This window comes from Anomaloglossus baeobatrachus, assembly GCF_048569485.1.
Source record: "Anomaloglossus baeobatrachus isolate aAnoBae1 chromosome 9 unlocalized genomic scaffold, aAnoBae1.hap1 SUPER_9_unloc_5, whole genome shotgun sequence".
NCBI classification, from domain to species: Eukaryota; Metazoa; Chordata; class Amphibia; order Anura; family Aromobatidae; genus Anomaloglossus; species Anomaloglossus baeobatrachus.
In genome coordinates, this window is record NW_027441823.1 from 586,808 (window position 1) to 599,905 (window position 13,098).

Genomic DNA, 13,098 nt, shown 5'->3' on the forward strand with positions numbered 1-13,098 from the left:
CCCCAAACCCTAATCTTTTCCCTTTCCTTCCCAGCCCCCAAACCCTGCCCTCTGTACCTTTCTCACCACCCGCTTCCCTTCTCCTGTCATCCCCCTACCACCCGGGAAAAAAAGAGATTGCCCCCTCCTTCCACTAGCCCACCCTCCCACCCAAAGAACAACTTCTTCTGCGCAGCTTGTTTTCTAGGCAGCAGCGCTATTGTGATGTCATCGGGGGGCATTGTGACAAGCCGCCAGTGTTCCGTCTCTTCATGTTGTGCACTGTTCAAACCGAAAATACATCAACAGGCAGGCTACAGAAAAGCTTACTAACAAAGGTTAGAGAGGGGCTTTCTCAGAGGGCTTTTTACAGTTTGTCTATTCCCAATTAGCCGGTTTAGTATACTTAATGAAAGTACTAATTCTTTCATAGGCCGCCCATTCTTAGTATTTGACGTTCAGGTAACAACAGGTAACTTTATTTGGAGTGGAAGCAGAGAGATAACACCAGATGCCAATTGTAGATCCTCTCACACCTGTGGTCACTGCAGCATCTGACTCCACTTTGTCCAAAAGGGATCTATTCCATTCAATTACACATGATCTAGATTAGACTGACAACAAGATACTGCACGGGACATAGCAGAGTTGGTGAAGTTGAGTGGTGATGAGTTTGCTATTTGGATGAATAAAGCAAGTAAAAAGTGTGTTAGATAAAAATTCATTTCAATTCGCTAATCGGGCTAATATGAATCAGGTGAATCGAGTTCTGCTTTTGGAAACTGGGTTAAGAAGGGGTGCACCGTTCCTGGAGGTACTGCAATACCAGGTCAATGCGTGGAGTGGACAGAGCAAGCTCTTTTTCCATCTCCCTGTTCTAAAAATCCATTTAATATATGGTCCCCAGATAGGGGACGTATCAGATATTAAACTGATAAGAACAGATACTACACTTGATCTTAGCCAAAAGGCCGAGAAGCGATAACCAGAATTGGTTTGGGCCTCGAGTGGCACCCTGGCCTATGCCGGACACATCTTAGGGAGAGAGAGCGAGAGGGAGACAAACCCACGCCTACACAAGACATTTTGTCACCCAAGCCAACCCTTGAAAAGGCTGCTTTGCAGAGCAAAAACAAGAAGAATGGTGCGTTTTGCAGCCGCCGCCCACTGCAATGAATCTGAATAACTCCTCCTTTAGGGCGCAAGCAACTCCCCTCCCCCTTGCAGTCTTTCCAATTCACGATACAAAAAGACGGACAGGACAGGTTGCCTGACTTTCCGTCACTGCCACCCTTTGCCATCCTTACCCGTAGAAAGCCCTTTCATCATCCCCAAACCCTAATCTTTTCCCTTTCCTTCCCAGCCCCCAAACCCTGCCCTCTGTACCTTTCTCACCACCCGCTTCCCTTCTCCTGTCATCCCCCTACCACCCGGGAAAAAAAGAGATTGCCCCCTCCTTCCACTAGCCCACCCTCCCACCCAAAGAACAACTTCTTCTGCGCAGCTTGTTTTCTAGGCAGCAGCGCTATTGTGATGTCATCGGGGGGCATTGTGACAAGCCGCCAGTGTTCCGTCTCTTCATGTTGTGCACTGTTCAAACCGAAAATACATCAACAGGCAGGCTACAGAAAAGCTTACTAACAAAGGTTAGAGAGGGGCTTTCTCAGAGGGCTTTTTACAGTTTGTCTATTCCCAATTAGCCGGTTTAGTATACTTAATGAAAGTACTAATTCTTTCATAGGCCGCCCATTCTTAGTATTTGACGTTCAGGTAACAACAGGTAACTTTATTTGGAGTGGAAGCAGAGAGATAACACCAGATGCCAATTGTAGATCCTCTCACACCTGTGGTCACTGCAGCATCTGACTCCACTTTGTCCAAAAGGGATCTATTCCATTCAATTACACATGATCTAGATTAGACTGACAACAAGATACTGCACGGGACATAGCAGAGTTGGTGAAGTTGAGTGGTGATGAGTTTGCTATTTGGATGAATAAAGCAAGTAAAAAGTGTGTTAGATAAAAATTCATTTCAATTCGCTAATCGGGCTAATATGAATCAGGTGAATCGAGTTCTGCTTTTGGAAACTGGGTTAAGAAGGGGTGCACCGTTCCTGGAGGTACTGCAATACCAGGTCAATGCGTGGAGTGGACAGAGCAAGCTCTTTTTCCATCTCCCTGTTCTAAAAATCCATTTAATATATGGTCCCCAGATAGGGGACGTATCAGATATTAAACTGATAAGAACAGATACTACACTTGATCTTAGCCAAAAGGCCGAGAAGCGATAACCAGAATTGGTTTGGGCCTCGAGTGGCACCCTGGCCTATGCCGGACACATCTTAGGGAGAGAGAGCGAGAGGGAGACAAACCCACGCCTACACAAGACATTTTGTCACCCAAGCCAACCCTTGAAAAGGCTGCTTTGCAGAGCAAAAACAAGAAGAATGGTGCGTTTTGCAGCCGCCGCCCACTGCAATGAATCTGAATAACTCCTCCTTTAGGGCGCAAGCAACTCCCCTCCCCCTTGCAGTCTTTCCAATTCACGATACAAAAAGACGGACAGGACAGGTTGCCTGACTTTCCGTCACTGCCACCCTTTGCCATCCTTACCCGTAGAAAGCCCTTTCATCATCCCCAAACCCTAATCTTTTCCCTTTCCTTCCCAGCCCCCAAACCCTGCCCTCTGTACCTTTCTCACCACCCGCTTCCCTTCTCCTGTCATCCCCCTACCACCCGGGAAAAAAAGAGATTGCCCCCTCCTTCCACTAGCCCACCCTCCCACCCAAAGAACAACTTCTTCTGCGCAGCTTGTTTTCTAGGCAGCAGCGCTATTGTGATGTCATCGGGGGGCATTGTGACAAGCCGCCAGTGTTCCGTCTCTTCATGTTGTGCACTGTTCAAACCGAAAATACATCAACAGGCAGGCTACAGAAAAGCTTACTAACAAAGGTTAGAGAGGGGCTTTCTCAGAGGGCTTTTTACAGTTTGTCTATTCCCAATTAGCCGGTTTAGTATACTTAATGAAAGTACTAATTCTTTCATAGGCCGCCCATTCTTAGTATTTGACGTTCAGGTAACAACAGGTAACTTTATTTGGAGTGGAAGCAGAGAGATAACACCAGATGCCAATTGTAGATCCTCTCACACCTGTGGTCACTGCAGCATCTGACTCCACTTTGTCCAAAAGGGATCTATTCCATTCAATTACACATGATCTAGATTAGACTGACAACAAGATACTGCACGGGACATAGCAGAGTTGGTGAAGTTGAGTGGTGATGAGTTTGCTATTTGGATGAATAAAGCAAGTAAAAAGTGTGTTAGATAAAAATTCATTTCAATTCGCTAATCGGGCTAATATGAATCAGGTGAATCGAGTTCTGCTTTTGGAAACTGGGTTAAGAAGGGGTGCACCGTTCCTGGAGGTACTGCAATACCAGGTCAATGCGTGGAGTGGACAGAGCAAGCTCTTTTTCCATCTCCCTGTTCTAAAAATCCATTTAATATATGGTCCCCAGATAGGGGACGTATCAGATATTAAACTGATAAGAACAGATACTACACTTGATCTTAGCCAAAAGGCCGAGAAGCGATAACCAGAATTGGTTTGGGCCTCGAGTGGCACCCTGGCCTATGCCGGACACATCTTAGGGAGAGAGAGCGAGAGGGAGACAAACCCACGCCTACACAAGACATTTTGTCACCCAAGCCAACCCTTGAAAAGGCTGCTTTGCAGAGCAAAAACAAGAAGAATGGTGCGTTTTGCAGCCGCCGCCCACTGCAATGAATCTGAATAACTCCTCCTTTAGGGCGCAAGCAACTCCCCTCCCCCTTGCAGTCTTTCCAATTCACGATACAAAAAGACGGACAGGACAGGTTGCCTGACTTTCCGTCACTGCCACCCTTTGCCATCCTTACCCGTAGAAAGCCCTTTCATCATCCCCAAACCCTAATCTTTTCCCTTTCCTTCCCAGCCCCCAAACCCTGCCCTCTGTACCTTTCTCACCACCCGCTTCCCTTCTCCTGTCATCCCCCTACCACCCGGGAAAAAAAGAGATTGCCCCCTCCTTCCACTAGCCCACCCTCCCACCCAAAGAACAACTTCTTCTGCGCAGCTTGTTTTCTAGGCAGCAGCGCTATTGTGATGTCATCGGGGGGCATTGTGACAAGCCGCCAGTGTTCCGTCTCTTCATGTTGTGCACTGTTCAAACCGAAAATACATCAACAGGCAGGCTACAGAAAAGCTTACTAACAAAGGTTAGAGAGGGGCTTTCTCAGAGGGCTTTTTACAGTTTGTCTATTCCCAATTAGCCGGTTTAGTATACTTAATGAAAGTACTAATTCTTTCATAGGCCGCCCATTCTTAGTATTTGACGTTCAGGTAACAACAGGTAACTTTATTTGGAGTGGAAGCAGAGAGATAACACCAGATGCCAATTGTAGATCCTCTCACACCTGTGGTCACTGCAGCATCTGACTCCACTTTGTCCAAAAGGGATCTATTCCATTCAATTACACATGATCTAGATTAGACTGACAACAAGATACTGCACGGGACATAGCAGAGTTGGTGAAGTTGAGTGGTGATGAGTTTGCTATTTGGATGAATAAAGCAAGTAAAAAGTGTGTTAGATAAAAATTCATTTCAATTCGCTAATCGGGCTAATATGAATCAGGTGAATCGAGTTCTGCTTTTGGAAACTGGGTTAAGAAGGGGTGCACCGTTCCTGGAGGTACTGCAATACCAGGTCAATGCGTGGAGTGGACAGAGCAAGCTCTTTTTCCATCTCCCTGTTCTAAAAATCCATTTAATATATGGTCCCCAGATAGGGGACGTATCAGATATTAAACTGATAAGAACAGATACTACACTTGATCTTAGCCAAAAGGCCGAGAAGCGATAACCAGAATTGGTTTGGGCCTCGAGTGGCACCCTGGCCTATGCCGGACACATCTTAGGGAGAGAGAGCGAGAGGGAGACAAACCCACGCCTACACAAGACATTTTGTCACCCAAGCCAACCCTTGAAAAGGCTGCTTTGCAGAGCAAAAACAAGAAGAATGGTGCGTTTTGCAGCCGCCGCCCACTGCAATGAATCTGAATAACTCCTCCTTTAGGGCGCAAGCAACTCCCCTCCCCCTTGCAGTCTTTCCAATTCACGATACAAAAAGACGGACAGGACAGGTTGCCTGACTTTCCGTCACTGCCACCCTTTGCCATCCTTACCCGTAGAAAGCCCTTTCATCATCCCCAAACCCTAATCTTTTCTCTTTCCTTCCCAGCCCCCAAACCCTGCCCTCTGTACCTTTCTCACCACCCGCTTCCCTTCTCCTGTCATCCCCCTACCACCCGGGAAAAAAAGAGATTGCCCCCTCCTTCCACTAGCCCACCCTCCCACCCAAAGAACAACTTCTTCTGCGCAGCTTGTTTTCTAGGCAGCAGCGCTATTGTGATGTCATCGGGGGGCATTGTGACAAGCCGCCAGTGTTCCGTCTCTTCATGTTGTGCACAGTTCAAACCGAAAATACATCAACAGGCAGGCTACAGAAAAGCTTACTAACAAAGGTTAGAGAGGGGCTTTCTCAGAGGGCTTTTTACAGTTTGTCTATTCCCAATTAGCCGGTTTAGTATACTTAATGAAAGTACTAATTCTTTCATAGGCCGCCCATTCTTAGTATTTGACGTTCAGGTAACAACAGGTAACTTTATTTGGAGTGGAAGCAGAGAGATAACACCAGATGCCAATTGTAGATCCTCTCACACCTGTGGTCACTGCAGCATCTGACTCCACTTTGTCCAAAAGGGATCTATTCCATTCAATTACACATGATCTAGATTAGACTGACAACAAGATACTGCACGGGACATAGCAGAGTTGGTGAAGTTGAGTGGTGATGAGTTTGCTATTTGGATGAATAAAGCAAGTAAAAAGTGTGTTAGATAAAAATTCATTTCAATTCGCTAATCGGGCTAATATGAATCAGGTGAATCGAGTTCTGCTTTTGGAAACTGGGTTAAGAAGGGGTGCACCGTTCCTGGAGGTACTGCAATACCAGGTCAATGCGTGGAGTGGACAGAGCAAGCTCTTTTTCCATCTCCCTGTTCTAAAAATCCATTTAATATATGGTCCCCAGATAGGGGACGTATCAGATATTAAACTGATAAGAACAGATACTACACTTGATCTTAGCCAAAAGGCCGAGAAGCGATAACCAGAATTGGTTTGGGCCTCGAGTGGCACCCTGGCCTATGCCGGACACATCTTAGGGAGAGAGAGCGAGAGGGAGACAAACCCACGCCTACACAAGACATTTTGTCACCCAAGCCAACCCTTGAAAAGGCTGCTTTGCAGAGCAAAAACAAGAAGAATGGTGCGTTTTGCAGCCGCCGCCCACTGCAATGAATCTGAATAACTCCTCCTTTAGGGCGCAAGCAACTCCCCTCCCCCTTGCAGTCTTTCCAATTCACGATACAAAAAGACGGACAGGACAGGTTGCCTGACTTTCCGTCACTGCCACCCTTTGCCATCCTTACCCGTAGAAAGCCCTTTCATCATCCCCAAACCCTAATCTTTTCCCTTTCCTTCCCAGCCCCCAAACCCTGCCCTCTGTACCTTTCTCACCACCCGCTTCCCTTCTCCTGTCATCCCCCTACCACCCGGGAAAAAAAGAGATTGCCCCCTCCTTCCACTAGCCCACCCTCCCACCCAAAGAACAACTTCTTCTGCGCAGCTTGTTTTCTAGGCAGCAGCGCTATTGTGATGTCATCGGGGGGCATTGTGACAAGCCGCCAGTGTTCCGTCTCTTCATGTTGTGCACTGTTCAAACCGAAAATACATCAACAGGCAGGCTACAGAAAAGCTTACTAACAAAGGTTAGAGAGGGGCTTTCTCAGAGGGCTTTTTACAGTTTGTCTATTCCCAATTAGCCGGTTTAGTATACTTAATGAAAGTACTAATTCTTTCATAGGCCGCCCATTCTTAGTATTTGACGTTCAGGTAACAACAGGTAACTTTATTTGGAGTGGAAGCAGAGAGATAACACCAGATGCCAATTGTAGATCCTCTCACACCTGTGGTCACTGCAGCATCTGACTCCACTTTGTCCAAAAGGGATCTATTCCATTCAATTACACATGATCTAGATTAGACTGACAACAAGATACTGCACGGGACATAGCAGAGTTGGTGAAGTTGAGTGGTGATGAGTTTGCTATTTGGATGAATAAAGCAAGTAAAAAGTGTGTTAGATAAAAATTCATTTCAATTCGCTAATCGGGCTAATATGAATCAGGTGAATCGAGTTCTGCTTTTGGAAACTGGGTTAAGAAGGGGTGCACCGTTCCTGGAGGTACTGCAATACCAGGTCAATGCGTGGAGTGGACAGAGCAAGCTCTTTTTCCATCTCCCTGTTCTAAAAATCCATTTAATATATGGTCCCCAGATAGGGGACGTATCAGATATTAAACTGATAAGAACAGATACTACACTTGATCTTAGCCAAAAGGCCGAGAAGCGATAACCAGAATTGGTTTGGGCCTCGAGTGGCACCCTGGCCTATGCCGGACACATCTTAGGGAGAGAGAGCGAGAGGGAGACAAACCCACGCCTACACAAGACATTTTGTCACCCAAGCCAACCCTTGAAAAGGCTGCTTTGCAGAGCAAAAACAAGAAGAATGGTGCGTTTTGCAGCCGCCGCCCACTGCAATGAATCTGAATAACTCCTCCTTTAGGGCGCAAGCAACTCCCCTCCCCCTTGCAGTCTTTCCAATTCACGATACAAAAAGACGGACAGGACAGGTTGCCTGACTTTCCGTCACTGCCACCCTTTGCCATCCTTACCCGTAGAAAGCCCTTTCATCATCCCCAAACCCTAATCTTTTCCCTTTCCTTCCCAGCCCCCAAACCCTGCCCTCTGTACCTTTCTCACCACCCGCTTCCCTTCTCCTGTCATCCCCCTACCACCCGGGAAAAAAAGAGATTGCCCCCTCCTTCCACTAGCCCACCCTCCCACCCAAAGAACAACTTCTTCTGCGCAGCTTGTTTTCTAGGCAGCAGCGCTATTGTGATGTCATCGGGGGGCATTGTGACAAGCCGCCAGTGTTCCGTCTCTTCATGTTGTGCACTGTTCAAACCGAAAATACATCAACAGGCAGGCTACAGAAAAGCTTACTAACAAAGGTTAGAGAGGGGCTTTCTCAGAGGGCTTTTTACAGTTTGTCTATTCCCAATTAGCCGGTTTAGTATACTTAATGAAAGTACTAATTCTTTCATAGGCCGCCCATTCTTAGTATTTGACGTTCAGGTAACAACAGGTAACTTTATTTGGAGTGGAAGCAGAGAGATAACACCAGATGCCAATTGTAGATCCTCTCACACCTGTGGTCACTGCAGCATCTGACTCCACTTTGTCCAAAAGGGATCTATTCCATTCAATTACACATGATCTAGATTAGACTGACAACAAGATACTGCACGGGACATAGCAGAGTTGGTGAAGTTGAGTGGTGATGAGTTTGCTATTTGGATGAATAAAGCAAGTAAAAAGTGTGTTAGATAAAAATTCATTTCAATTCGCTAATCGGGCTAATATGAATCAGGTGAATCGAGTTCTGCTTTTGGAAACTGGGTTAAGAAGGGGTGCACCGTTCCTGGAGGTACTGCAATACCAGGTCAATGCGTGGAGTGGACAGAGCAAGCTCTTTTTCCATCTCCCTGTTCTAAAAATCCATTTAATATATGGTCCCCAGATAGGGGACGTATCAGATATTAAACTGATAAGAACAGATACTACACTTGATCTTAGCCAAAAGGCCGAGAAGCGATAACCAGAATTGGTTTGGGCCTCGAGTGGCACCCTGGCCTATGCCGGACACATCTTAGGGAGAGAGAGCGAGAGGGAGACAAACCCACGCCTACACAAGACATTTTGTCACCCAAGCCAACCCTTGAAAAGGCTGCTTTGCAGAGCAAAAACAAGAAGAATGGTGCGTTTTGCAGCCGCCGCCCACTGCAATGAATCTGAATAACTCCTCCTTTAGGGCGCAAGCAACTCCCCTCCCCCTTGCAGTCTTTCCAATTCACGATACAAAAAGACGGACAGGACAGGTTGCCTGACTTTCCGTCACTGCCACCCTTTGCCATCCTTACCCGTAGAAAGCCCTTTCATCATCCCCAAACCCTAATCTTTTCCCTTTCCTTCCCAGCCCCCAAACCCTGCCCTCTGTACCTTTCTCACCACCCGCTTCCCTTCTCCTGTCATCCCCCTACCACCCGGGAAAAAAAGAGATTGCCCCCTCCTTCCACTAGCCCACCCTCCCACCCAAAGAACAACTTCTTCTGCGCAGCTTGTTTTCTAGGCAGCAGCGCTATTGTGATGTCATCGGGGGGCATTGTGACAAGCCGCCAGTGTTCCGTCTCTTCATGTTGTGCACTGTTCAAACCGAAAATACATCAACAGGCAGGCTACAGAAAAGCTTACTAACAAAGGTTAGAGAGGGGCTTTCTCAGAGGGCTTTTTACAGTTTGTCTATTCCCAATTAGCCGGTTTAGTATACTTAATGAAAGTACTAATTCTTTCATAGGCCGCCCATTCTTAGTATTTGACGTTCAGGTAACAACAGGTAACTTTATTTGGAGTGGAAGCAGAGAGATAACACCAGATGCCAATTGTAGATCCTCTCACACCTGTGGTCACTGCAGCATCTGACTCCACTTTGTCCAAAAGGGATCTATTCCATTCAATTACACATGATCTAGATTAGACTGACAACAAGATACTGCACGGGACATAGCAGAGTTGGTGAAGTTGAGTGGTGATGAGTTTGCTATTTGGATGAATAAAGCAAGTAAAAAGTGTGTTAGATAAAAATTCATTTCAATTCGCTAATCGGGCTAATATGAATCAGGTGAATCGAGTTCTGCTTTTGGAAACTGGGTTAAGAAGGGGTGCACCGTTCCTGGAGGTACTGCAATACCAGGTCAATGCGTGGAGTGGACAGAGCAAGCTCTTTTTCCATCTCCCTGTTCTAAAAATCCATTTAATATATGGTCCCCAGATAGGGGACGTATCAGATATTAAACTGATAAGAACAGATACTACACTTGATCTTAGCCAAAAGGCCGAGAAGCGATAACCAGAATTGGTTTGGGCCTCGAGTGGCACCCTGGCCTATGCCGGACACATCTTAGGGAGAGAGAGCGAGAGGGAGACAAACCCACGCCTACACAAGACATTTTGTCACCCAAGCCAACCCTTGAAAAGGCTGCTTTGCAGAGCAAAAACAAGAAGAATGGTGCGTTTTGCAGCCGCCGCCCACTGCAATGAATCTGAATAACTCCTCCTTTAGGGCGCAAGCAACTCCCCTCCCCCTTGCAGTCTTTCCAATTCACGATACAAAAAGACGGACAGGACAGGTTGCCTGACTTTCCGTCACTGCCACCCTTTGCCATCCTTACCCGTAGAAAGCCCTTTCATCATCCCCAAACCCTAATCTTTTCCCTTTCCTTCCCAGCCCCCAAACCCTGCCCTCTGTACCTTTCTCACCACCCGCTTCCCTTCTCCTGTCATCCCCCTACCACCCGGGAAAAAAAGAGATTGCCCCCTCCTTCCACTAGCCCACCCTCCCACCCAAAGAACAACTTCTTCTGCGCAGCTTGTTTTCTAGGCAGCAGCGCTATTGTGATGTCATCGGGGGGCATTGTGACAAGCCGCCAGTGTTCCGTCTCTTCATGTTGTGCACTGTTCAAACCGAAAATACATCAACAGGCAGGCTACAGAAAAGCTTACTAACAAAGGTTAGAGAGGGGCTTTCTCAGAGGGCTTTTTACAGTTTGTCTATTCCCAATTAGCCGGTTTAGTATACTTAATGAAAGTACTAATTCTTTCATAGGCCGCCCATTCTTAGTATTTGACGTTCAGGTAACAACAGGTAACTTTATTTGGAGTGGAAGCAGAGAGATAACACCAGATGCCAATTGTAGATCCTCTCACACCTGTGGTCACTGCAGCATCTGACTCCACTTTGTCCAAAAGGGATCTATTCCATTCAATTACACATGATCTAGATTAGACTGACAACAAGATACTGCACGGGACATAGCAGAGTTGGTGAAGTTGAGTGGTGATGAGTTTGCTATTTGGATGAATAAAGCAAGTAAAAAGTGTGTTAGATAAAAATTCATTTCAATTCGCTAATCGGGCTAATATGAATCAGGTGAATCGAGTTCTGCTTTTGGAAACTGGGTTAAGAAGGGGTGCACCGTTCCTGGAGGTACTGCAATACCAGGTCAATGCGTGGAGTGGACAGAGCAAGCTCTTTTTCCATCTCCCTGTTCTAAAAATCCATTTAATATATGGTCCCCAGATAGGGGACGTATCAGATATTAAACTGATAAGAACAGATACTACACTTGATCTTAGCCAAAAGGCCGAGAAGCGATAACCAGAATTGGTTTGGGCCTCGAGTGGCACCCTGGCCTATGCCGGACACATCTTAGGGAGAGAGAGCGAGAGGGAGACAAACCCACGCCTACACAAGACATTTTGTCACCCAAGCCAACCCTTGAAAAGGCTGCTTTGCAGAGCAAAAACAAGAAGAATGGTGCGTTTTGCAGCCGCCGCCCACTGCAATGAATCTGAATAACTCCTCCTTTAGGGCGCAAGCAACTCCCCTCCCCCTTGCAGTCTTTCCAATTCACGATACAAAAAGACGGACAGGACAGGTTGCCTGACTTTCCGTCACTGCCACCCTTTGCCATCCTTACCCGTAGAAAGCCCTTTCATCATCCCCAAACCCTAATCTTTTCCCTTTCCTTCCCAGCCCCCAAACCCTGCCCTCTGTACCTTTCTCACCACCCGCTTCCCTTCTCCTGTCATCCCCCTACCACCCGGGAAAAAAAGAGATTGCCCCCTCCTTCCACTAGCCCACCCTCCCACCCAAAGAACAACTTCTTCTGCGCAGCTTGTTTTCTAGGCAGCAGCGCTATTGTGATGTCATCGGGGGGCATTGTGACAAGCCGCCAGTGTTCCGTCTCTTCATGTTGTGCACTGTTCAAACCGAAAATACATCAACAGGCAGGCTACAGAAAAGCTTACTAACAAAGGTTAGAGAGGGGCTTTCTCAGAGGGCTTTTTACAGTTTGTCTATTCCCAATTAGCCGGTTTAGTATACTTAATGAAAGTACTAATTCTTTCATAGGCCGCCCATTCTTAGTATTTGACGTTCAGGTAACAACAGGTAACTTTATTTGGAGTGGAAGCAGAGAGATAACACCAGATGCCAATTGTAGATCCTCTCACACCTGTGGTCACTGCAGCATCTGACTCCACTTTGTCCAAAAGGGATCTATTCCATTCAATTACACATGATCTAGATTAGACTGACAACAAGATACTGCACGGGACATAGCAGAGTTGGTGAAGTTGAGTGGTGATGAGTTTGCTATTTGGATGAATAAAGCAAGTAAAAAGTGTGTTAGATAAAAATTCATTTCAATTCGCTAATCGGGCTAATATGAATCAGGTGAATCGAGTTCTGCTTTTGGAAACTGGGTTAAGAAGGGGTGCACCGTTCCTGGAGGTACTGCAATACCAGGTCAATGCGTGGAGTGGACAGAGCAAGCTCTTTTTCCATCTCCCTGTTCTAAAAATCCATTTAATATATGGTCCCCAGATAGGGGACGTATCAGATATTAAACTGATAAGAACAGATTTTTGATTTAATGAAGCTTTCCAAAGCACCACAAAAAATGCATGACCGAAGTCACACCAAAAACAGTGCAAAGGCTAGGATTCGTGTGGACCCCACCGTGAGGAGAGGGTCCCCAAAAATCAACCCCGTCCCTCCGAGCCAGAAGGCCACAGCAAGGGTCAGGGATCTTCGGTGCTCCCCCAAGCCGAAGCCTGGTTGAGCCTTGTCGTTGCTCCCAGCGTCCACCCAGGCATCTTACCCAAGTGGAGTAGAGAGCTACTAGTTGTTGGTTTCGCAGCCGAAACTGCCCGGACCGTCAACCGGTGTTGGTTTCTCAGCCCAAGGCTAACCGGACCTCCAACCGGGTGTTGGTTTCTCAGCCGAAGCTGACCCAGACCTCCAACCGGGTGTTGGTTTCTCAG

General features: G+C 46.8%; 10 non-coding genes across 10 annotated transcripts; all 10 read right to left on the minus strand.

The window, feature by feature from the left end:
* Positions 1-771: 771 nt before the first annotated feature.
* On the minus strand, positions 772-962 carry LOC142260180 (U2 spliceosomal RNA). Its single transcript, XR_012728501.1, has one exon. It is a non-coding gene; the product is annotated as a U2 spliceosomal RNA (small nuclear RNA).
* Positions 963-2,079: 1,117 nt separating this feature from the next.
* Positions 2,080-2,270, minus strand: LOC142260181 (U2 spliceosomal RNA). The gene has a single exon (XR_012728502.1). It is a non-coding gene; the product is annotated as a U2 spliceosomal RNA (small nuclear RNA).
* A 1,117-nt stretch (positions 2,271-3,387) lies between these two features.
* Positions 3,388-3,578, minus strand: LOC142260182 (U2 spliceosomal RNA). The gene has a single exon (XR_012728503.1). It is a non-coding gene; the product is annotated as a U2 spliceosomal RNA (small nuclear RNA).
* A 1,117-nt stretch (positions 3,579-4,695) lies between these two features.
* Positions 4,696-4,886, minus strand: LOC142260183 (U2 spliceosomal RNA). Its single transcript, XR_012728504.1, has one exon. It is a non-coding gene; the product is annotated as a U2 spliceosomal RNA (small nuclear RNA).
* Positions 4,887-6,003: 1,117 nt separating this feature from the next.
* On the minus strand, positions 6,004-6,194 carry LOC142260185 (U2 spliceosomal RNA). The gene has a single exon (XR_012728505.1). It is a non-coding gene; the product is annotated as a U2 spliceosomal RNA (small nuclear RNA).
* A 1,117-nt stretch (positions 6,195-7,311) lies between these two features.
* LOC142260186 (U2 spliceosomal RNA) lies at positions 7,312-7,502 on the minus strand. Its single transcript, XR_012728506.1, has one exon. It is a non-coding gene; the product is annotated as a U2 spliceosomal RNA (small nuclear RNA).
* Positions 7,503-8,619: 1,117 nt separating this feature from the next.
* LOC142260188 (U2 spliceosomal RNA) lies at positions 8,620-8,810 on the minus strand. The gene has a single exon (XR_012728508.1). It is a non-coding gene; the product is annotated as a U2 spliceosomal RNA (small nuclear RNA).
* Positions 8,811-9,927: 1,117 nt separating this feature from the next.
* On the minus strand, positions 9,928-10,118 carry LOC142260189 (U2 spliceosomal RNA). Its single transcript, XR_012728509.1, has one exon. It is a non-coding gene; the product is annotated as a U2 spliceosomal RNA (small nuclear RNA).
* Positions 10,119-11,235: 1,117 nt separating this feature from the next.
* LOC142260190 (U2 spliceosomal RNA) lies at positions 11,236-11,426 on the minus strand. The gene has a single exon (XR_012728510.1). It is a non-coding gene; the product is annotated as a U2 spliceosomal RNA (small nuclear RNA).
* Positions 11,427-12,543: 1,117 nt separating this feature from the next.
* On the minus strand, positions 12,544-12,736 carry LOC142260277 (U2 spliceosomal RNA). Its single transcript, XR_012728587.1, has one exon. It is a non-coding gene; the product is annotated as a U2 spliceosomal RNA (small nuclear RNA).
* Between the last annotated feature and the right edge of the window lie 362 nt (positions 12,737-13,098).